This window comes from Pelodiscus sinensis, chromosome 1, assembly GCF_052426305.1.
Source record: "Pelodiscus sinensis isolate ZL-2025 chromosome 1, ASM5242630v1, whole genome shotgun sequence".
NCBI lineage: Eukaryota > Metazoa > Chordata > Testudines > Trionychidae > Pelodiscus > Pelodiscus sinensis.
This window is the reverse complement of record NC_143052.1, coordinates 56,795,880-56,819,540: the sequence shown is the minus strand read 5'-3', so window position 1 is coordinate 56,819,540 and position 23,661 is coordinate 56,795,880. Positions and strand designations below refer to the sequence as shown.

General features: G+C 43.1%; 1 protein-coding gene across 1 annotated transcript in view; it reads left to right on the top strand.

Annotated features, from left to right (window-relative positions):
- The window catches only part of NELL2 (neural EGFL like 2), a 299,416-nt gene that overhangs the window by 225,236 nt on the left and 50,519 nt on the right, over nucleotides 1-23,661 (top strand). The gene's annotated exons all lie outside the window — the stretch shown is intronic.

The window sequence follows — 23,661 nt, the reverse complement described above, 5'->3', positions numbered from 1 at the left end:
CACCCTGTACTGTCCTGCGGAGCAGCTGCCGGCCACTGCGTGGCCTCCCACTGAGCCTGAGGCAAAGCTGGCGTCCGGGTGCACAGCCTACACTCCCGCTCAAGGCTGGGTCCAGGGAGCATCAGGGGGAGGCCTGCACAGCCCCTGTCTCCTGGCTGGACCTAGGGAAAGCCAGCGGTCAGGTTGCCCTTTTCTCCCTCCCCCAGCCAGCACCAGGAAGAAGCTAGCAGCCAGGGTGCACAGCCCTTCCCCTGCCTCGGGCTGGGTGAGTCTTTTAGTTTTTCTAAATAGAAATAAATTATTTCAGCATTTTTATTGGCTGTTGAATTTTTAAATGGATTCTAACAGTAAATGGCCTCAGGGTAGAGGAGAAAGCTCTTTTAGATTGATTAGCCTCACTATGCCTACTAAAAGGACAGTCTGCCACCAATGATTGACTTTTGTTGCTGTTCTGTATTGTCTTCAATAAATCTTCTGCATGGTGTTGAAGAGGTAGTTTTAGAAGCATTACCTCTGTTCTACCTGCAAATATTGTCCAGTTTAATAAAAATACTGGCTGATCTGAGTTTTATACTGAAATGGTTCTGGTTCATTTGAGAGGTGAAATGTTAACTTGTTGTCATTGTATGTCATAGTAACTAGAATGGATAATGCTGTTCTGAACAGGAGGGGCGCTGCGTGAAATAGCTGCAACCGGGTAGAGTTGAGTTATTTCGGGAGGAATGTCAAACATTCTTGACAATTGCATTTGCTTTACAGCACGGGTGGGGAACCTAAGGCCCCTTGCCTGGGCCCAGCCCCCGCTGTGAGGGTATGTCTACACTGCCACCATAGTTCGAACTAGTGTGGCTAATGTAGGCATTTGAACTAGCAAATGAAGCCCGGGATTTAAATATCCCGGGCTTTATTTGCATGTTCCCGGGCGCCGCCATTTTTAAATGCCCCGTAGTTCAAACTCCCTGCCCACGGCTACACGCGGCACGGACTAGGTAGTTCGAATTAAAGCTTCTAATTTGAACTACCATTACTCCTCATTGCAGGTGTAACTCACACACTCACTACCCGAGACTGGCCAGGCCAGGGTGTAATGAAAGAAGAAGAGGGGAAAGGGTGGACGGGAGTTCGGACCTGTGCGCACAGGTTGTCCAGGGTCCACTGAGATCTCTCCGAATTGCTCCAGCTCTCAGGAGGGTTTTACGTTCTGGGCTCCTTTGGGCGTGTTCCATTCCGCAACCTTTAGTCCTGGTGCTCTTTGTGACAGTCCAAACCGGCTTTCTGTGGTCTCCTTGACTTTCCCAAAACACACCAGCTAGACTCTGTTGTTCTCTTTGCTTTCCTCCATGTTGGCCTTTGCTTTTCTTGCTTGTTATGGGCTGGCTCTGCAGATTTGTACTTTTGAATCTGTCTTTCTTATGGCTGGTAGCCAAGAGTCAGATGTATGCTGTGGCCTTGAGCTGGCTGGACGCAGCGTCTTATCGTCGTGCCTAGCAGAAGTGTGGAGTTACCCGTTCTCTGCTCTCTTCGTCCCGTCCCCCGCACACACACACCCCGCCCTTGGCCTCTCGCGACCTGCAAAGGAATCCTTCATTCACTCCACACTCACACCTGTGACCCTTCCCCAAAATGCCCTGCGATGCTTGCAACAGCCTTAGCAATATTCAATGCTAACCTATCTCCCCAGGAGGACCCCTTGAGGGAGGGGGCTATTGGGGTGTGACACCACGGGTCAGGGCTCCCCTTCCAACATTGGAGAGCCCATGCTGATGTTCCTGCCCCCCGGCCCTCCCACCATGGAGCTGGAGCACGCAAAAATTAATAAGCTAGGCCCCCTTAGGCTCTAGTGTGCGAGGGGAATATGGGAAATGTCTTTCTCCTGCTCAGCTGGGGGTCATGTCAGTGACGGTTTGGGGTTTATTTCCTTCTCACTTGCCTCCAGCCCCTGGCTGATCTTTCTGTGGGTCAGTGGCCCCCTATTCAAAAAAGGTCCTCCACCCCTGCTTTCCAGTACTGGACATAATGTGGGGTAATACATAAAGGTCTCTTTCATGTACTGTTTCATGGTTTTGGTTTTCAGAGTTTTTTACTTGTAGGGTGCAGCTACACTACAGGGCTTAACTTGAAATAAGCTAAGGAAATTGAGGTCCGCCAATTGCTTTGCTTATTTTGAAATTGGGAGTGTCTATACTACACTTATTTCAAAATAGAGCATTCTTCCTCTGACTTCCCTTATTCCTCGTACAATGAGGGTTAGAGCAGTCAGAGTAAGAAGTCCTTTAGTTTGACAGTATTTTGACATTATTTCGAAATAACACTAGTTATTTCGAAATAATGTTGCTGTGTAGATGTACCTGTAGTGATTTGTATGCTAAGATAATGCTTTAGTTTCAAAGATAGTTGATAAGCTTGTGTGATACTTTTCCTTTTATAGGATGTGCTCTTTGCAGCATTTCAGTATTATCAGCAAACTATACTGCAAGGCTGTGTCTACGTTGGCATCCCTTTCCGGAAAAAGGATGCTAATGAGACACTTCGGAATTGCAAATCCGTGGGGGATTTAAATATTCCCCGTGGCATTTGCATTTACATGGCTGCCGCTTTTTTTCCGGCTCGGGGTTTTTGCCGGAGAAAAGCGCCAGTCTAGACGCGATTCTCCGGAAAATAAGCCCTTTTCCGGAGGATCCCTTATTCCTACTTTCAAGTAGGAATAAGAAATCCTCCGAAAAAGGCTTTATTTTCCGGAGAATAACGTCTAGACTGGCGCTTTTCTCCAGCTTTTCCCCAAGCCGGAAAAAAGCGGCAGCCATGTTAATGCAAATGCCGCGGGGGATATTTAAATCCCCCGCGAATTTGCCTATTCCAAAGTCTACATTAGCATCCCTTTTCCGGAAAGGGATGCCAACGTAGACACAGCCTTGCAGTATAGTTTGCTGATAATACTGAAATGCTGCAAAGAGCACATCCTATAAAAGGAAAAGTATCACACAAGCTTATCAACTATCTTTGCCAATGTAGACACAGCCAGACTGTGTTATTTTGGAATAACTGATGTTATTCTGAAATAATGCTGCTGTGTAGACATAGCCCTAGAAGAGTACAAGGAGATTTGGTAACCTGGTTTGAATATTAATGTTGACAGAAATGCTGCTGTGTACATTTTTTGATAGCCAGTTGCACTTTATACCTCTTTTCTAGGTCTGGAAGAAGATCCTAATTAGCTTATTTGTCACTTTGAAACACAGTATCCAAAATACCTTCTAAGCACCAAACAGCAATTCTGTTCATAACAGGCAAAATCTGTCTGATTCAGACATAAAACTATCATAGTGTCCTCCCAAGTGAAAACTGAGCTCCAAACAGCACTCTCCTTTAGGAGTCTTTGCAGTAAATTAAACAATCACATAAAAATTGACAAACTTTTGTTCCAGACCTCCTAACTGTAAAACAGTTGACCGGAGATTAAATCAAAGTCCATCTGATAACCTAGCATCCACAATCACCAATCCTTATTGGGCCCTTCCTCCCGAGAAGACTGGATAAATAGGTATGTTTATGTCATGCTTCAAAGGTCAACACATACATGCTATTTTGGACCAATGGTTTAGAGGTTAAGCAAGAGCACAGAAACTTCTAGCAGCTCCCTCACTCCTGAATCAGGTGGGTAACTGCTCAAGTACCACATCTGATCACAGCTTTTCACGTTTTTTTCCCCCCATGGGCGGAAATGTGCTATTTTTGGAGAGGAAATGAAAGCCATCTAACCCAACCATTTACAGTGGTAGAGGACTTCTCTAAAATGCTTCTTATCCTTCCACACAAGGTGAAGCTTAGTGAAGTGCTGCCAATCATTTCAACAAGGAGCTGGCACAAAAAAATCTTCACTGAGCCTGTGATTACCTCAGGCACTGTCTAGATGAGGGTGAGGGAATGGAAAATGTGTTGATTTGTTTTTCCATTTAAAGCAAAGCCATTTCTCACTGCTAAAAGAGGGGACAGAACTATTTAGCAAACCAACTTTATGCTTTGCTCTTGAAAAATTGATAGTATAGCACAGGGTTCAGTAGTTGTAATAAGAGGGGATTAAAACATCTATGGGAAGTCTGGGGACAGCTGTGCCCAGGAAATATTTTGAAAATACCTGACAGCATCACAGACTTTTTTTCATTCCAAACCCACAAAATTTACTCTTCAGAAATATTTGAGTCCCAGAGGTAAATCTTTATCTTGAGAGGATTATTTACTAATATCCTGTGAGTGGGGTGGCTCTATCAGAGACAGAGAAATTGTCACAACTCTCTTTTTGATATGCTGCCAGAATTTTAACAGTGGACTCCCAGGTGTCCCTGAGAATGTCTTCCATCATATCAGTAGTTCATACATCCAGTGTTGCTACTGCACTTTTGCTGTTCTCTGATTCCTCTCACAGGCCATACCCTTATTTTGAGCTTTGTGAGGATTTCTCTGAACTATTTTTATGGTGCTAGGACATCAAATCAAGTAGGAAGATTTTGATGGTGTTCTTGGGATTTGCGGCAGTTTTTGTAATTAGCAGGATGGGAACATGGGGGAGGATTAGGTATTATTTACCATTCTGTAACTGCACCTGCATCAGACAAGCGAATCAGCCATGAAATGTCTATTATTTATATGGTTACTAACCTTCGATAAATCAGTTCATGACAGTCTACTGAAAATACATGAATATACAAAGCAGTCATTTAAATTACATTGTTGAGATGCAGTTTAACATGACTTCAAATTCATTACACTGTATACTATGTGTAAAGCCCTGAAAACTGAGGTTATCTGTTTTATATCTGCAGGTATCCACATCCGCAGATGTGGATACAGATATCCACAGATCACTTTTACATATGCAAATGCAGATACCAGTTTACTATCCTCACAGGGTTCTAGCTACATGTAACAGCTCTGATCAATTAAATTAAAGTAGCCTAAAAAGCATCCAAAGCTGTGTCTAGATGAATCTACTATTATCATAGGGTATGTCTAGACTAGCTCGTTAGTTCAAGCTAGGTAGGGTAATGAGGGCAAGCGGAGTTGCAATTGAACCCATGGATTTAAATATCCCGGGCTTCATTTGCATGTTCCCGGGCGCCGCCATTTATAAATCCCCCTTAGTCCGAATTCCGTGCCCGCGGCTACACACTGCACAGAGTAGGTAGTTCGAATTAGGATCTTTAATTCGAACTACCTACTGCGTGCCGCGTGTAGCCGTGGGCACGGAGTTCGGACTAAGGGGGATTTAAAAATGGCGGCGCCCGGGTACATGCAAATGAAGCCCGGGATATTTAAATCCCGGGCTTCATTTGCAACTCCGCTTGCCCTTATTACCCTACCTAGCTCGAACTAATGAGCTAGTATAGACGTACCCATATAGTGTAGCAGAGATCAGAGAAATATACTTTCTTTAACTTTTTTCCAGGTGGGATTTTTATCCTAATAAAGTGTTAAGAGTGTGTGAAAATATCACACACAAATAGAATACATTTTGTGAATAGTTGATGGTGTAGAAAATTCAAAATAGATTTAATTTATAACTAATTTAGTAAACTCTTTTTAATATCTATAATTTGTAAGATTAAAATTCAACTCATGCCAGTGATTTGCCCATGTAATTGCTGTAGATAAGATCCCTCTAGAGTTGTGTGCTGCTTTCTGTACACGCTAAATATTTAGTATGTGTGACTGTTGCTCTTTACTGGAATTTAAAATTAATTTGTTCAGGTGCATTGACCATGATAGTAGAAAAGTTCAGATTATTACTATTCCTAGGGGATCTTGTGAAAATCCTTTAATTCCAGTGCTCAGAGCTTTTAGGAAAATAGTTGTACCAGTACTCAGAATATAATTCTTTATCAAATCTACTACAGAGCCTTTTAAGTTTGCTTATATTGCTAAACCTGGTAGAGTATTTTAGCACTTTTAACATCACAAGAGAACTGCTTTGACTTAATCTCTTGCTTCCCAGTGTTCAGCTAGAAGGAACAAAGCCAGCCCCTGCCCAGGTAAGTAGGTACTAAATCTAAGAAACGATGTCATAAATAGTACTTGAAAATATGACCCAGCTATTAAACAGTACTCTGTAGAGACCTGATGTCATTTTGAAACAGCTGGAATGTCTAGTACCAGAAACATTAAAGTTTCTAAGTACCAAAATTGTATTAGAAATTCACAATGAACTTTTCAATTGTCTTATTTAGAACTTAAGACATTTTAGAAAAAAACATTTTTTGGGGAAATTTCTGAAAATGAATATATTTTACTAGCTAAGCTGATTATGACTCCACCTTTTCACAAACAAATGCAAATAAAACTCAACCACCAATAACAGGCTTTTGTTCTTGGTGAAACCTACCAAAATGCATAGCCAATTTAATATTTTACGGATTTAACTGAGATTTATTATTGTTACTATATATTATGTATATATTGATCAGACTTAGGATAACCCGTTTATTCTGAGTCTGTATCTCTTACTAGTTGCAGAGTCTGCAAGTCATTCCAAGTGCTGAGATGGCTTACAAGATGTGTATGACAGATATGACAATATCCTGGACAAACTTTATTGAATTAAGTACATGGGTGGTGGGTATGAGAGACAAGGGGAGGCAATGCCTTCCCTGGGTCTTAGTGTTCAACCTCTCCCCTTGTCGTATCTCTATTCTGACTGTTCCTGAAGGCTCCCAAAGCAAGCTGTTGCAGAATGGTGCGTCTTCCCTGAAAGTGAAGTGGATATATTAACTTAGGTTATGTTTATACTACTAGGTTATTCAAAATAAGTTATTTGGAAATAACAACTCCTGCAATTACTATTTCAAAATAAGCTTATTCCTTTTCACAAGCAGGTGTTATTATTTCAAAATAATAAGCCCATTATTTTGAAATAACGGGCTTGGTAGTGTGGATGCTCACCTTGTTATTTCGAAATAAGGCAAGTTATTTTGAAATATATATGATATGTCCAAGTGAAAACCTTTCCAGGTTACCAGACCTATTAGCATAACATTGAACCCATGAAAGAGCCAGCAAGTGGTAATGAAACCATTTAACACACATTTGTCAACCCTGAATTTACTGACAGTTGTGCATTACTGTATCTGCAGGTTCTTCAACATTTTCTTTAAATATTTCACTGGTTTGTTGCTGAAGATGATAAAATCTTTATAAAACTGTCTCTCGAAAATCTTTGCCTAGATTTTTAGATGCACAATCTGAATATTCAACTTGAGACTTAAATGTTTGGATCTTCAGATATATAGTTTTTTAAATAAATTCTTCAAAATTCCACCCTTATCTAAAATATGCATTTTAATTTTAATTATTATAATACAAAAACATGCTTCCAAAGTCTTCCTGCCCTTTATGACCATCTCTATTCTCCTTTCAGCCCCTTTTTTCTGAAAAGAACCCTTAAACCCTGGTCTACACTAGAGAGTTATTTTGAAATAACTCCCCTCATCATATATATAGTAGCCCAATGTCTGTGATTCTGTAACGCTGTAGCATTACATCTTGCCTCTGGGGGGTGCTGTTGCCTCCCACCGTGGCGCTTGGCTGAGAGGCAGGAGGGGGAGAAAGAGAGAGACGGAGCGGAGAGAGAGTGAGAGGCAGGAGAAGGAGGAGAAGAGAAAGGAAAAGTGAGAGGCAGGAGGGGGAGAAGAGAAAGAGAGAGATGGAGAGAGAAGCAGAAGGCGGAGAAGAGCTGAGAGAGAGAGCGGGAGGCAAGAGAGAGAGAGAGACAGAGCAAGAGACCGGAGGCTCAGGGGAGGAAAGACCAGAAAATCCCATCTTATGATGGGCTAATTGGCTAGTTTCAAAATAATAAACGGAGCGTCCACACTACAATGCCCATTATTTCTCAATAAGGGGCCGGTTATTTCAAAATAATAATTCCTGCTTTCCACAAGGAATAATGCTTATTTCAAAATAGTTATTTCAAAATAGCGGTAGTGTGAATGCTCCACTGCTGTTATTTCAAAATAACTACTCCCCAGAGTCATTCAAAGTAATTACTCTCCAGTACTTCCTGGGATCTAATTTGAGATAGCACATCCATATTAAGGGAGCCTGCCTTGGACTAATGCCAAAACTTTTCTGTAGTGTGGACATGATATTTTGAAATAGTTATTTTGTGAGTTATTATTTCAAGTAAGTTATTTCTAAATAATTTCCTAGTGTAGACATTCCCAAAGAGACAACATTCCTTTTCTTCCAGATAGTTGGACAAATGAGTTTCCCTTTATTTATTTCTTAGTATTTGATTAATTTTAAGAGAACCTTCCATCAAAATTAGTACCTTAGTAAGCTCTAAACTCGTTTATTATGCCTACAATCTTTTTAAATATATTTTTGGCATAAACATATGGTGAAATTTCATGAACATCTCTATTGTTATGCAGATCACACACAATAAATTAGTGTTCCTTTTTCTAAAACAATGAACATATTAATACAACGTGAGTTGGTTGATACAGATACAAATACACTCCCTCTCAGGTGTGTCCTCTTTTTTGAAAGTTCAAATATGGTAACCCTAATTTAAAATATAAACTCATCTTAGAAATACTGATGAAGGATTGCATGTAAAATTTGTTGGGAGGAGACCTGGCTACTGTAAACCTTTAGATGTATTCTGAGCTTCAAAGGAGTATTTGAAACAATGTGAAGTTTTAAATTAAGTGGAAGAGGTTAAGTTAACCGAAATCTGTAAGGAGAGGTATTTGCAAATACAACTCCTCAGACTATGCAAAAATCCCAACTTTGAATTTAGGCCCTGGGGAGAGAACCATTGTCTACGGATTACTTATTCACAAATCCAAGACCCAGGCCCTGGGAAGAAGGAATTACAGTTTTCATGAGTGTGTTTGTTCTGAGCCAGTGTGGTTACAAACTTATAACCACATTGTAATAAACCCTTTGGTGGATTTTGAAAGACTGATCACCTGCCAGAGCCTTTGCTGGAAGTTGGGCTGATGTCCGATAAGTTTATTAGCATCTACATATGTTCTTCTGTTGTTTTTAATATTGTCTTTAAAATATTTCTGCTGTAAAAATAAATGTATTTGCATAGAAACAACTGTGTGGTAGCTTATCTGTAAGCAATGATACTGTTATTAGGCCAGAGGTGGTCAATAATTTTTTGACAGGGTGCCACTCCAAGATTTTGGAAAGTGTTCAAGGGCTGCACTCTTCCATGATATTAACGGAGGAGGTGTAAGGTCTGGGATGGAGGTTGGGTGCAGAAGGGAGCTTGGGGTAAGGGATTGGGGTGCTGGAGGAAGAGTGGGGTCTAGGAGTGAGTTTAGGTAAAGGAGGCAGTTGTGACCTAGAGCAGAGGACTGGGGTGCAGGAGTTTGGGTTGTAACCTAGGGTAGGAGGAGATTGTGATCTGGGGTAAGGGATTGGAGTGCCAGATCTGGGAGGAGATATGGGTGCAGGAGGGGGACAGAGGGTTTGGGTATTTTGAGTGGGGTGGTGGCAGAGGATTGGGGAAGAGAAGGGCTCGGATGCCAGAGGCAGGCTCTGGTCAGGAAACTTACCAGCTAGCACCCAAACCAGCCTGCCTGCCTGCAGAGCTAAATGCTTGCAGAGCTTAAACAGTTTCTCAGCCAGCCTGCCCGCCCTGCACCTACACGTCCGTGTGCTTGTGTGAATAACTGAGCTGGGGGGGGGGGGGTGCTTCGTGTGCTGCCTGTTATATAAACAGGCAGCTCCCATTGGCCATTTTCTGGTTAGAAGCCAACCAATGGGATTGTGCTAGGGGGTGGGAGTTATGCCTGAAGCCCTCCCACTCTGGGCTCACAGTTTTTAAAGAGAAATGGCCCCATAGCCACTTTTCTGAGCAGTGTGCAGGGCAAGCAGTGGAACCTGTCTGGGACTCCCTGCTGCATCCACGGGCCGGATCTGGTGGCTTGGCAAGCCAAATCTGGCCTGTGGGCCATATTTTGCCCAGGCCTGATGGGCTGTGACACCTGTTTTAGGCACTGAGGAGAAAAGCAGAGCAGGTCTGCTGAGCCAAGTCTAACTTGCTGGAGAATTCACTGTATAGGTTACCTGGAATTACCCTGATTAGCATGAGTAGAGACTCATGTCTGTGACCAAGAAAAATGGTGTCTGGAGAGCTAGAATTGTGTGAGTGGGAACCCTTGGTGGCCCACAGAGAGGGGACTTTGACAGTGTGGAGAGACATTTTTTGTAGGGTGACCATATTTTCCTATATGGAATACAGGACACCGCAGGGGGTGAGGGCCCTTCTGGCACTCAGGGCTTTAGCCCAGCCGGGGCGGGGAGCTGCCAGCACATATGACTTCAGCCCAGCGGAGGCCGGGGAAGGGAGAGGAGAATTGCCAGAGAATTACCAGAATTGCTTCAGCCCCACATTACAGGGGAGAGCCACTGGCACTCAGGGCTTCAACTTCACAGACGGGGAGGGGAGCTGCCAGCTTTTGGGGCTTCAGCCCCACAGTGGGAGGGGGGAGCCCCTGGCGCTCAGGACTTCAGCCCCACAAAGGGGAAAGGAAGCTGCCAGCACTTGGGGGTTCAGGCCCACGTGGGGGGTGGTGCGGTTGCTCAGGGCTTCAGTCCTGCAGGATGGGGAGAAGAGGAGGGCCATGGGCACACAGGGTTTCATCCATGCAGGGGAGGGGAGGGGAGGGGAGGGGAGGGGAGGAGCCACCGCCACTCGGAGCTTCGGTATCACAGTGTGGGGGGAGGGGAGCTGTTGACGCTCAGGGCTTCAGCTCTGCAGGGCGCAGGAGAGGAGCCACCAGCACTCAGGGCTCCAGTGGTTGAAGCTTCAAGCACAAGCGGGTCCCTCCTCCCTCTCCCCTCCCCCGTCCTCCTGCAGGGGAAATATGGGACAATGTGCCCGTTGGTTTTTTTTTTTTTGAAATCAGGACATTGAGAGGAGGCCTTAAATAAGGGACTGACCCAGTAAAAACGAGACGGATGGTCACCCTAATTTTCTGGGAATAGATTGAAATCACTAAATTCATCATCACTTGTGACTTACGAAAAACTTCCTAACTGTCAAGGTGGTGAAACACTGGAATAAGTTGTCTAGGGAGGTTGTAGAATCTCCATCTCTGGAGATATCTAAGAGCAGGTTAGACACCTATCAGGGATGGTCTAGACAGTACTGGGTCCTGCCATGAGGGCAGGGGACTGGACTCGATGACCTCTCAAGGTCCCTTCTAGGTCTCGTGTTCTATGATTCTTTCATCTAGATTTCATGTTGTTGAAAGTAAAAGATACTGTACTACTAGCATCTACTTTGCTATGATAGGGCACGAAGAGCATAACAAAAATGACCTAGCTGCTGAGCTATCTCTGTTTATATCAGCTGAAGATCAGCCCCAGAATTTTTTCAGATTTGATAGAAAATTTGACAGTGGCTTGGAGTGGTAAGTTTCCATAATATCACAATGTTACAGTGAAATTAGAATTCATTAAAAGGGGTGCAAATTACCTCTTACTTTCACTAATATTAGAACACTGTGATTACACTGACTTCAGAAAACCTCATGGAAACCTTCAGACCCTTCATGTAAGTTAAAAATATTAAATTTGGCATTTTATTAATCTACCCATTTTGCCTTATGCAGCCCCAGGGGAATGTGAGGTGTTGGCAGGGCCTTCAAGCATTCTTTATGCTTGAGCAGGGCTTTTATTCAGTTTCTTCTTCCTGGCTTTACTCTGGTTCAAGAAAGTAGCTTTAGGAAATAATACATATGTCTGAATCTCTGTTCTGGCCACTTTTAGTACTCTTAGGTCGCTTTATTCAGATTTGCTTTAGTCCCTCTGTATATCAGCAGTTAATATCGATCATGTCCTATCCATTTTATAATTATCTGTTGTTGTAACATGTGACTAATAAAATAGGATTTTTGGCATGTAACATATGCAAAAACATTCAGTGTAATAGAAGGTAACAGCTATCTCAACAAGAGCAGGCCAGATCCAGACTGTGCAATGTCATGTCCTAGACTCCTAGTAAGGTCTGCCAGAATTTTGTTTGGCTGATCTAGCATAGTGAATGCCAAAGTGACTTTTGTCTCTCATACCCAGGGTACTATATTTTGCATAAAGCAACATGGTCTGGAGTTATTGTCTGTATAGCCTTGTTTCCACGTGGCAGCTTCTATTCATATGGGATGCTTGCTGGGGGAACAAGCACTGGAAAGCTCGACTTCAAAGTAAGGGCCTAATCTTGTGAGGTACTGAGCACCTTCAGCTCCCACTGAGGTCAAACAAATGAGCAATCTCAGCACCATGACAGATGAAGACATCTCTGGAAGGTTTCTATTAAGAGTTACGCAGGATTGTGTGGGTTATTTTGTTTATTTTGTCTGTAAAGATCTGGCTTCTGCTGGTCTGCTCAAGATTCACATCTGAAGCAACCAGTCGTTACCTTTTTCTAAGATTAAACCTCTCCAATCCGTTTCAGAATCTGTAGCAAAAATTATAAACAAACAAAACAAATTGTCTGCTAATCTTTTCTAATGTTTCAGAAGCATCCATTCATTGTGTATTTTTCCTATTGTTGCAATCAATCAAATATTTATTACATCTTCTGTTTTCCTTCTTGTCAGATTTAGAAAAAGTAACCACCCCTTCTTCCTCCTCCCCTATCCTCATCCCGCCGTCAGTCTCTGGAAAAACTGGGCCCAAATACCAGCTGGTATAATAGATGTAGGCCCACTGAAATCAGTGATTTTATGGCTTCTCTCACTAGCTAAGATTGTGGCCCCTAATCTTTAGTTATGATCCCTCTTTTTCTCCAAATTGTTTTTATTAAAAAATAAAACTGCAAGAAGAACTGACCTGCTTACTAAAAATGATTGTATAATTTAATGTAGTTTAACAACAACTCAGCTATCAATGTCTGCCAGGATCATTTTGATGTATTTAACCAGTAGTAAAAAAACCTGGGACCCAGAAAGCATGTTGCTGCATACAGCTCAACATTTTAAAATTTTTCTGTAGATCTGGACTTGGGTGAGCAGGAATTCTATTAAGCTAGAGTCTGGGTGAAGGAGCTGTAACATTCAGTGCAACATATTCAGAGTTCCATTCCCATAAATCACCTGCCTTTTTAGTATTCTGTACGAATGGATGCCCAGTTCAGCACGTATAAAGATAAAACAGGTTACCATTAATGTCTGCACCCTTCATCAAGTAAGAAATACACCAAGATTTAATAAAAGTCAAACTAGGGTCAATTACAACAGATGCTTTGTGACATAAGGATATCTAGTGCAATGCATTTTTTCTAAGCCATCTAACTCTCTATACAAAAAACATCCTGAATTTTCTTATCTACAAAGTCACCCTACAACATTTAGTACCCTACATCCTAAAGAACATGGAGCAGTATGGGATCAAATCCTGCAGCCTCTGTTCAGGTAATACTTCCATTAATTGAAGATTAAGTATTCCCCTCTACTCAAGTAAAGAGGAACAAAACCTGATAGAAATCAGGGAGAGGATAAATGGAAGCTAACAGAATGAGAGGGTTACAGAATTGGTGAAGCTTAAGAGCTAATTCTAACTTGCAGGGGAATTAATGATGCTTTCACTCAAGTAAAGATGGAGGGTTAGAAAGAGGTACAGAAATATGAAACCATGGCAGCATAACTTCTGTGTACAGCTGCCTGGAGAAGGCAATTTCATGCCTGCAAATAATTTAAAGTTTTTGGAAAAGAAATTTGCCGCAAATCAGGCTGAATCTAAAATTCAAATTTCTCATGGGAAGAAAAATTGTTAAAAATGCATTTTGGGGGAACCAAAAAAAAAAAAAAGTGTTTCATCCTGTTTCCTAGGCAGCTGCCTGATTAGGGCTGGTTGGGCAATTGGACAGGGAGACTGGTTGGTCAAAATGCTGACCTGCTCTATCCATCCTAGCTGTGTGGCTGAGACCAGCCCTGTTGATTCCTGGGAATTATGTTGCCATGTTCTTTTTCCAGATATAGACTGGCTATAGAGCTTGCTTCTCAGTGAGGTACACACCACATCATTTCAACTTAAGATCCTTTAATGTTCTGCCAGTATAGCTGCTGTTAGCTTAAATAAGGTATGTTGCACACATTGCCCCCTAGTGGCTGGACATATAATAGAGCTTAGCATTCCATTCCATCTTCCCCTTTTAAGTTCTATATTCCTGCCATTTACAATATTTATGCTATTGTGCTCTTTGAAGTTCACTACAGATCAGTCTTTTTGTGAATCATACTGGATTTCTAATTACATCACCCAAACACGTAACAACTTGGTCATCTGACTGTGCATTAGGTGCAGTGGCTGGCTGTGGGTCATCTGCTTCTCGTGCTGCATCTGTCATATACAGAGTTTGCTCTTTCTGAGGAGCAAACCATAGAAGTAAAGTAAATTATTTCTATTGAACTCCCTCCTGGTGGTCTCAATCACATACGATCTGAATTATTTTTCATTGCAACGGCTGGAATTATCCATTGTATTACAGATGTAGTCAGGCTCCAGTTTCTAGGTCAAGCTCACCTCTCGCTCCCAGTGAATTCAGAAAATCCTCTCCAGGAATTAGAAAGATAGAGATTTGTTGTGCTTTGTTTCTAGTGACTTCTCCTCTATCATTCCCTCCTCCCCTCAAGTGTTTCACAAGTGGGCATACTTTGGCCATGAAAAGGATCTGCAGGTTTTAGACCACAGACTGGCTTCAGGACTTGTGGCATTTGATCCTGATAGTCTAACAGTAAAATAAAGTATGAAGAGATTTGTCCCCTTAAGAAATAACAATATTGCATATTCCACATTACAGACAAAATTTAGTAAACAGTTAATAAATTGGCTAAATTGTGATTGTAACACATAATACTGTCAGACATCAGCTGAATGACAGCCAGCAAAAGCAGAGCCAATTGTCCTTTAGATTTACAGTTACTTACAGTTAATCACAGAAATTGTTACAGAATGTTCCCCTGACCTCTGGAGAATGAGACTTTCTCACAACAAATGCTAGATTTGAACAGAGTTCCAAGTCCTAGCAAAATCCACAGAAATATATATGTAGGCATTCTGCAGGCAGTATAGAAATATAAGGTTTGTAACCTACACATTCATGGATGGAATTCAACATACAGGTGTAAACAAATGCTCTCTTGTGCAGATTGTACTCTATACATCTATATTATAGACGAAAGTTATTTGCATATGATGGTACTACTTTAACCACACCTCAAATTACTCTTTAAAGAAAATTGCCAGAAGGTTACAATAATATTGTAAAGGAAATCCTCAGCTTTAAATTTTTCTTCATGGAACAAAAAAATTCAAACCTTCAGTTGAGATCTCTACTATGTAAACAGAAATACAAAACTTCAATTAGTATTGATCAGCATAACCTCTATAACATTTGCAGATTAGATCTGGTTTCGATAAGACTAACTGAAGATGAAAAAAACCCATCAGAGATCTGGGTTTTTCAGAAAGCACAAAGCTATGATTTCTTGATTTCTTTGCCTCAGATTTATGAGCCCTGCCAAGCCTATTCTAGACAAGAACAGTGAGTTGCACATAACCTTGTGCTTTGATTTCCTCTCTGCTTTGGTGGCAGTTTTAATTGCTAAGTAGCTTGCATTTAAGTTTCCATCAACAGCGTGTGGTGCTGCTTCACCCCACAATAACAATACAGTCATCCAAATGCACAATAATAAAACTTACATTTCCTAATCTGAATAATGTAGCTCCTCTTTCTTGTGCTAGAGACTATGCTAGCAGTAGGTAACGTAATAAAGTTTCAGTGTCTGGATGGCAGTGATCCTCTCTGTGTGATTTCAGATATTAAATTCCAAAATGTATAATATTTTCTTCAAAATACTCTTTTGTTCCATAAATTAAACATTATTTTAAATAAGCCAAATCGATTCATGAAACTTCAGGCAGCTCCAAATCTGAGTTTCCAAGAGTTGTGTATCGTCTGTAATACCAAATACTACTATTTAGCATTTTTCAGCCATAGAGCTCACATCATTTTAAAAAGGTTTGTAAGCATTGTTATCCCCATTTTACATGTGTAGAAAATGAGGCATAAAGAAGCAAAGTGAACATCAAGTGTCAAATGGGAAGTGAGTGCCAGAAAGTCAAGCAGAACGTATAGCCTCGTGACTTCTATGCCTGTGCTCTAGCTACTTGGACCATGCTTATTACCACTGAAAAGAGACATGCTGTTATTTTAAAACATATTATTCTAAATGGAATTGTTATCAGCTGGTCATAGAATCATAAAAGATTATGGTTAGAAAAGACCTCTGGTGGTCATCTTGTCCAATCCCCTGCTTGAAGCAGGAACAAACCCAATAAAACCATCCCAGCCAAGGCTTTGTCAAGCTAGGTCTTAAAAAATCTCTAAAGATGGAGATTCTACCACAACCCTAGTTAGTTCTTTCCATTGCTTCATCACTATCCTAGTGAAATAGTTTTTCCTAATACCCAACCTAGATCACAGCCATAACTTGAGACCATTGCTCCCTGTTCTGCCATCTGCCACCACTGAGAACATTCTGTTTGGAGCCTCCCTTCAGGTAGTTTAAGGCTGCAATCAACTCCCCTCTAATTCTTCTCTTCTGCAAATTAAATAAGTTCAGTTCCATCTTCTTCTCCTCATAAGTCATGTGCCTCAGCCCCCTAATCATTTTCATTGATCTCTACTGGACACTCTCCAATTTGTCCACATCCTTTCTGTAGAGGGGTCCTAAAACTGGACACGGTACTCCAGATGTGGTCTCACCAATGCCAAACAGAGGAGAATGATTACTTCCTTCAATGTGCTGACAGTGCTCCTGCTAATGCAGCCCAATATGCTGTTAGCCTTGGTTACAAGGGTGTACTATTGACTCATATTTATCCACTATAATTCCCAGGTCCTTTTCTGTAGACCTGCTGCTTCACCAGTCAGTCCCCAACCTGTAGCAGTGCATGGGATACTCTGCCTTTGTCCTTGTTGAAATTCATCAGATTTCTTTTGGCTCAATTCTCCAATTTGTCTAGGTCACTCTGGACCCTATCCCTGGCTCTCTAGGGCCGTGTCCAGACTCAGGGGTTTTTTCGGGAAAAGTAGCCTTTTCCCGAAAAAACTTCCCCTGCGTCCAGACTCAAGCCGCGTTCTTTCGAAATTATTTTGAAAGAACGCGGCTTTTCTTTCGATGGCGGTAAACCTCATTTCACGAGGAAGAACGCCTTCTTTCGAAAGTTCCTCTTTCGAAAGAAGGCGTTCTTCAATGTAAAGAGGCCGTCTTTGAAAGAGAGCATCCAGACTCGCTGGGTGCTCTCTTTCGAAAAAGCGGATTTTTCTTTCGAAAGATCCGCCTGCAGTCTAGACGCGATCTTTCGAAAGAGGCTCTTTTGAAAGATGCTTTCGAAAGAGCCTCTTTCGAAAGAAGCCTGCAGTCTAGACATAGCCTAGGGTATTAACTCTCCCACGAACTTAGTCATCCATGAACATGGTGAGGGTGCAATCCAATCCATCATCCAGGACCTGATTTTTCCAGGACCTGAGAGGAAGTTGGCCAGTCTGTATTTCCCCAGATTCTCCTTCTTCCTCTCTTTAAAGATGGGCACTACATTTGCCATTTTCCGATTGTCCAGGTCATATTGCAAGAAAATGTATCTTTTTACAAAAGCTTTTAAAAGGACTGATAAAACAATCCTAAAATAGGTAATAAAACTGCAGAAAAAGCCTGAATTAGCTATGAAATAAGCAAACAGGAAAGCTATGCTTCTAAGAATTAGCTAGTTTCTGATTGGATGCAGAGTCCTATGGGAAGCTGGACTAATCACAGTCACCATCTGCAGTTTTTCTCAGTAACAAGAGAAATAACAGCTGGTGGTTTTAGATGCTTTGCAAGTATTATTTTGCTTTAAAATGATCTTTTTAATTGTATTTGTTCATACAATTTTTCTGATGCAAATGAAACTTTCTAACATGGCCTCAGTGACGTTGATTACAGCTGCTATTTTGGATACCCTCATTCTGGAAGCAAAGGGAAACAAACTACAGTTTTAGACGCATTAAAGACTTTGTACTGTACTGCAGAAATGTCTGTAACATTTCAAAATAAATGGGGTTTGTGTGTATCTATCTTCATCCACCGTCATTACTGACCACTGTAGAAACAGAAAAAATAACTTTTTAGTAATACTAGTACTTAATTAATTCCTGAAACTATTTTCAAAGTTTGGTTGAGTTTTTAAAATGTCTCCAGTGTCATATCTCTCCTTAGTTTTGTAATGTGTTGAGTTTGTAGGGGTATGTGTGCATATGTTTGGGCAGTTTCATATCTTTTCTTTTCCTCCTTGATCTTCTGCTCTGAGGCAACATGGTCTAGTCGACTGAGGAAAGGGACTAGATGATATAAACTCCTCAGTTCTCTTCCTGGTTCTACCACAGATCTAAGGCAAGCAGGCTGGTATGCAGGAATTTTTTGGAGGGTGTGTTTGGGCTTTTTTTGTAAACATGGACTGCAATTTTTTTAACTATAAAGGAGTTCAAAATAGTCATGCAATGAGTGTGCATAATAGGTTAATAAAAAAATTGAGTGGAAACAGTGATGGGTAAAATGATTTTGCTGTAATCTACTAAAATGTATACAGTAATAAAGCTTTTATAGTGCTTATCTTCTGGGTATGTCTACACAGCAAAGTTATTTCAAAATAACAGCCCTTATTTCAATATAACTTTCCTAGCATCTATACAGCCAAACCGCTATTTTGAAATTAATTCGAAATAGCAGAGCGCTTATTTCGAATTTGTTAAACCTCATTCTGCAAGGAATAATGCCAAATTCAAAATAGCTATTTCGAAATAAGAGCTGTGTAGACACTTATTTCGAAATAGGAGGCCTCCAGCCTTCCCAGGGTGCCCTGGTGGCCACTCCAGCCTCAACCAAGAACACTCCTCTCCCTCCCCCCCTCCCCCAAACCCTGGCTCGAAGCCTGCCAGCCCAGAGCCCGTAGTCACTGACCCTGACCCAGTGGCCCCAAAACATGAGCCAGCAAGCCACTAGCAGCCAACCCTCCACCGCTCCCCAGGAGCCTGCCACGGCCCAGAGAAGTCGGGAGCCTTCCTGATCCAGGGTGGAGATCGTGGACCTTATTCAGGTTTGGGGGGGATGCCCCCAACGTCCATGATTTCCGCACTAGATGGAGGAACGCAGCCATCTATGGCAGGATAGCTACCAAAGGCCACATGTGAACCCAGGAGCAGGTTTGCATGAAAATCAAGTTGGTCGGGCAAGGCCCCCAATCCTGAGCCCTGAGCTTCCCCTCCCCCTTTTTTCCCCTTGATTCCCCCTTCCAGCTCCCTCCTCCCAGGTTTCCCCCTCCCCTCTCTCTTCCCTCTCCTGCCTCCTTTCCACAGTCTCACCAGAGTTTCATCTGCCCCTCCTTCCCAGTTTTGTTAAATTAAGAGAGTTTGTGTTCATAAAAATACATGTATTTTATTTGACATCAGGAAGGGGGGTTAGGGAGGGGTAAGTGGAAGGACATGATGGAGGAATGAGGCACAAGCCCCCAGTGGGGCAGACCAGGGAGGCTCTTAGTGCTCCTCAGGGTGGAAGCTCTCCCGCAGGGCCTCCTGGATACTGACAGCCCCCGATGGACCTCCTGGATGGCAGCCTGCAGAAAGTGCAGCCAGGCTCACAGCTGTGCATCCAAGAAAAGCACCAGAGAGCCGCGGGGCAGCTCTGGCTCCATGTTGCAGAGTGCTGTGGTATCCCAAGTGAGGGCCACCAGATCACGCAGAGACAAAATGCTTTGCTGTCCCTCATAGAGGTAGACAAGCAAACAGGGAAACCTGAGAACTGGCTGTCCAGCAGGATCCCTTTAAGTACAGACCTTAGGCAGCAGCCCCCCAAAGTAAGTCCTGACCTGGTGCTCTGCTGGAACTGGTTCTGGCCAGCCTTAAATGAAATTCAGAGTCCACTCCCTGTGGATGTGCTATTTTGAAATAGCAAAATGCTATTTCAAAATCCATTTTGTTTGTAGACGCGTTATTTTGAAATAAGATATTTCAAAATAAAATATTTCGAAATAAGATATTTCGAAATAACACTATAGTGTAGACATACCCTCAGGGATCATGGATGGCAGCATAGCCACCATGGCCTCCCACTCTCTTGGCCTCCCCTGTCTGCTCCTGCTCTACCAGCTCGGCGAGGTCAGCACTGGACAAGTGCAGGTGGGCTTTCCAGCCAGTGGGGCCGGGCTCAGGCTGCTCCACAAAGGTGGGGGTACCGTTCCCCCAGCCCTGCCACTCTGCCTCCACCCTGCAACACAGCATTCTCCCATTCCCCTAACACAGCCGTTCTCAGAATTTTTCACCTGTGGCCCACCTGGCTCAATGCAAATGAAAACTCCATGGACCACCAGTTGCTAATGGAAACTCGTTCTTAATTACACCCGAGCCATTTTGCTAGTGCTGCAGCTAGGGAGAATAGTTTAATTTAACCAGTAAGACTAAGTGCTTTAACTTTCCCACGTTAGTTTTTCAGACTTCATTTTAAATAAAGTAAAAATATTAAATAAAGTAAAATATTAATTTATGTCCAACACAAAAGGTTCCCTTGTTTTCTTTATTTATGGCAAGGATGGGGAACCTTTTTTGGATGGACTGACTCTTAGAAAAATCAGCTGGGGACCACACAAGAACCAAAAAAAAAAAAAAAAAAAGCTAGCCTACAAAAACTCCCAACCATCACTAATGTGGCCCCCAAATGAGACACTTCACTCCTCTGGCACTCCATCCCCACCGGGAGAAGGGAAGGAATGGGGAGGACTGAAGTTCAGGGCTTCCCATAGAGTCATAGAATCATAGAACCATAGAGCTGGAAGAGACCTCAGAAGGTCATCACGTCCAGTCCCCTGCTCTAGGCAGGACCAATCCCAACTAAATCAACCCAGCCAGGGCTTTCTGAAGCCGAGACATAAACACCTCTAGGGATGGAGACTCCACTACTTCCCTAGGTAACCCATTCCAGAGCTTCACCACTCTCCTAGTGAAATAGTTTTTCCTAATATCCAACCTGGACCTCTCCCACCACAACTTGAGACCATTGCTCCTTGTTCTGCCATCTGTCACTACTGAGAACAGCCTCTCTCCATCCTTGCTACGTGTCAGGATGGTTTCTTTCTGTGCCTTCAATAAGGCTTATTTAAAATACTGCCAGCTGTCCTGGACTCCTTTTCCCTTTATGTTAACATCCCCGAGGTTTCTGCCCATCAGGTCTCTGAGGGTATGTCTACACTACCCCGCTAGTTCGAACTAGCGGGGTAATGTAGGCATACCGCACTTGCAAATGAAGCCTGGGATTTGAATTTCCTGGGCTTCATTTGCATAAACTGGGCGGCGCCATTTTTAAATCCCTGCTCGTTCGAACCCCGTGCCGCGCGGCTACACGCGGCACGAACTAGGTAGTTCAGACTAGGAAGCCTAGTCCGAACTACCGTTACGCCTCACTCAAAAACACAGAAAAAAAACCCCACCACACACCAACCCTCACTCACAAACACAAGCTCAGCACACAGTAAGAAAGCCCCAATAACAACACACACTTCCCTCAAGAGCCCTGTATCTACTTCACCTTTACCTGGAGAACTCCCTCTCTAAACTTCCTGTTAGCACTCACCTGTTCACAAGCTCCTTGGTTGCTTGCCTACTGCCTTATAAAGCCCTGGAGTGCCGGAAAGTCCCTCCCCCTACCAAGGCTCAGCCAATCAGCAGAGGCTTCTAGAATTCAAACTTTAATTAGAAGATAACAGCTTTCACCTGCCAATCACAGCACACACTCCATGAAGGGGGAAGGGGAGGGCAAAGGGAAAGTGAGAGAAAAAAAAAGCCTCACTCACAAACACAGGGGAAAAACCAAACACAACAAAAAAAGAACACACACCAACCCTCACTCACAAACACAAGCTCAGCATACAGCAAGAAAGCCCCAAACACAACGCACACTTCCCTCAGGAGTCCTGTATCTGCTTCTCCTCTACCTGGAGAACTCCCTCTCTAAAGCCTCACCCAAAAACACAGAAAGAAAAAAAAATAGGGTTGGGAGAGACCTCAGGAGGTCATCGAGTCCAACACCCTTCCCAAAACAGGACCAACCCCAGATTTACTCTTCTGGGATTCTAAGGTTAGTGGATTTTCTGGACCCTGTAGTCTCTGGGGTTGGGTAAAAACGGGGGGTTCAATGTGCAGGACAAGGGTGACAGCAAGAGGAATGGGAGTGCAGGATCTGGGTGGGAGGTGGGGTACAGGAGGGGGTGAAGGTGCGAGGTCTGGATGGGAGGAAGGGTGTGGGAGCAAGAGAACATACAGTGTGTGGCCAGGAGGAAGGGTGCAGGAGCAAGGGAGGATACAGGAGCAGGCTGGGGGTATGGTATCTGGCCAGAGGAGAGAATGCAGGAACAAAGGAAGGGTGCAGGCACAGATTGGGGGTAAGATGTCTGACCAGGTGGGTACAGGAGCAGGCTGTGGGGGAGGGTGTCTGGATGGGGGGAGGGTGCAGGAGCAGACTGGGGTGTGTGGTCATGGGAGAGCTGGGGTCTTGGCATGAGTGGGTGGGAGCCACTTACTTGCCTTCACACCCTGCTCCACTCCCAGGCACCATCTCCGGGTGTTCCCCCCTACGCAAGTGACATAATCTGTCTGTGAAAGGTTCTCTTCTGTATGAAGAGGGGTAGTAATACATTCCTGCCACATGAGAATTTGTGAGGATTAGTTATTTAACATTTGCACAATGCTTGGAAAATGGAGAGAGTCATATACATTTTAAGCATTTTTATTATCTTTATTAATTGCCTTCATTTCCCCAATTTTCTGTTATTGATGGGTTGAAAGATCTATTTATCAGGGATTCTCAAAATGTGGGTCTTTCTCTGCTGGGTGTGTATGTGGGGAGATAATTTGTGTTTATGTTTTACAGTGTTTAAGCTTAAATTAAGATTCCATTATTTATAGTTGCAAAGGTAAAATTCAAAACATGGACCAAATATAGACAAATATAATGTCCTCTTCTTGAGTGAGCAGACATACAACCTCCATAGTCATATTTATTGATTTAATGGTGGGAATACAGTAACTCAGTGCCTCCTTGTTTGTATATTTGAATATTAAATGGATGATAGAGTTCAGGATTCTCAAATATCACTGCACCGTGACCCCCCTCCTAACAACTCAAATAACTACAGGCAGTCCCCGGGTTACGTACAAGATAGGGACTGTAGGTTTGTTCTTAAGTTGAATCTGTATGTAAGTCGGAACTGGCGTCCAGATTCAGCCGCTGCTGAAACTGACCAGCGGCTGACTACAGGAAACCCGAGGCAGAGTTGCTCTGCCCCAGGCTTCCTGGAATCAGCTGCTGATCAGTTTCAACAGCGGCTGAATCTGGACGCCTGGGACAGAGCAGCTGAGGGGCTGCCGGGTAGGTCCCCGCAGCGCCGCACCTCGGTGCTGCGGGGACCAACCCGGCAGCACCCCAGCTGCTCTACCGCAGGCGTCCCCAAGTCAGCCGCTGCTGAAAGTGATCAGCGGCTGATTCCAGGAAGGCTGGGGCAGAGCAACTCTGGTCAGTTTCAGCAGCGGCTGACTTGGGGACCTACCTGGCAGCACCCCAG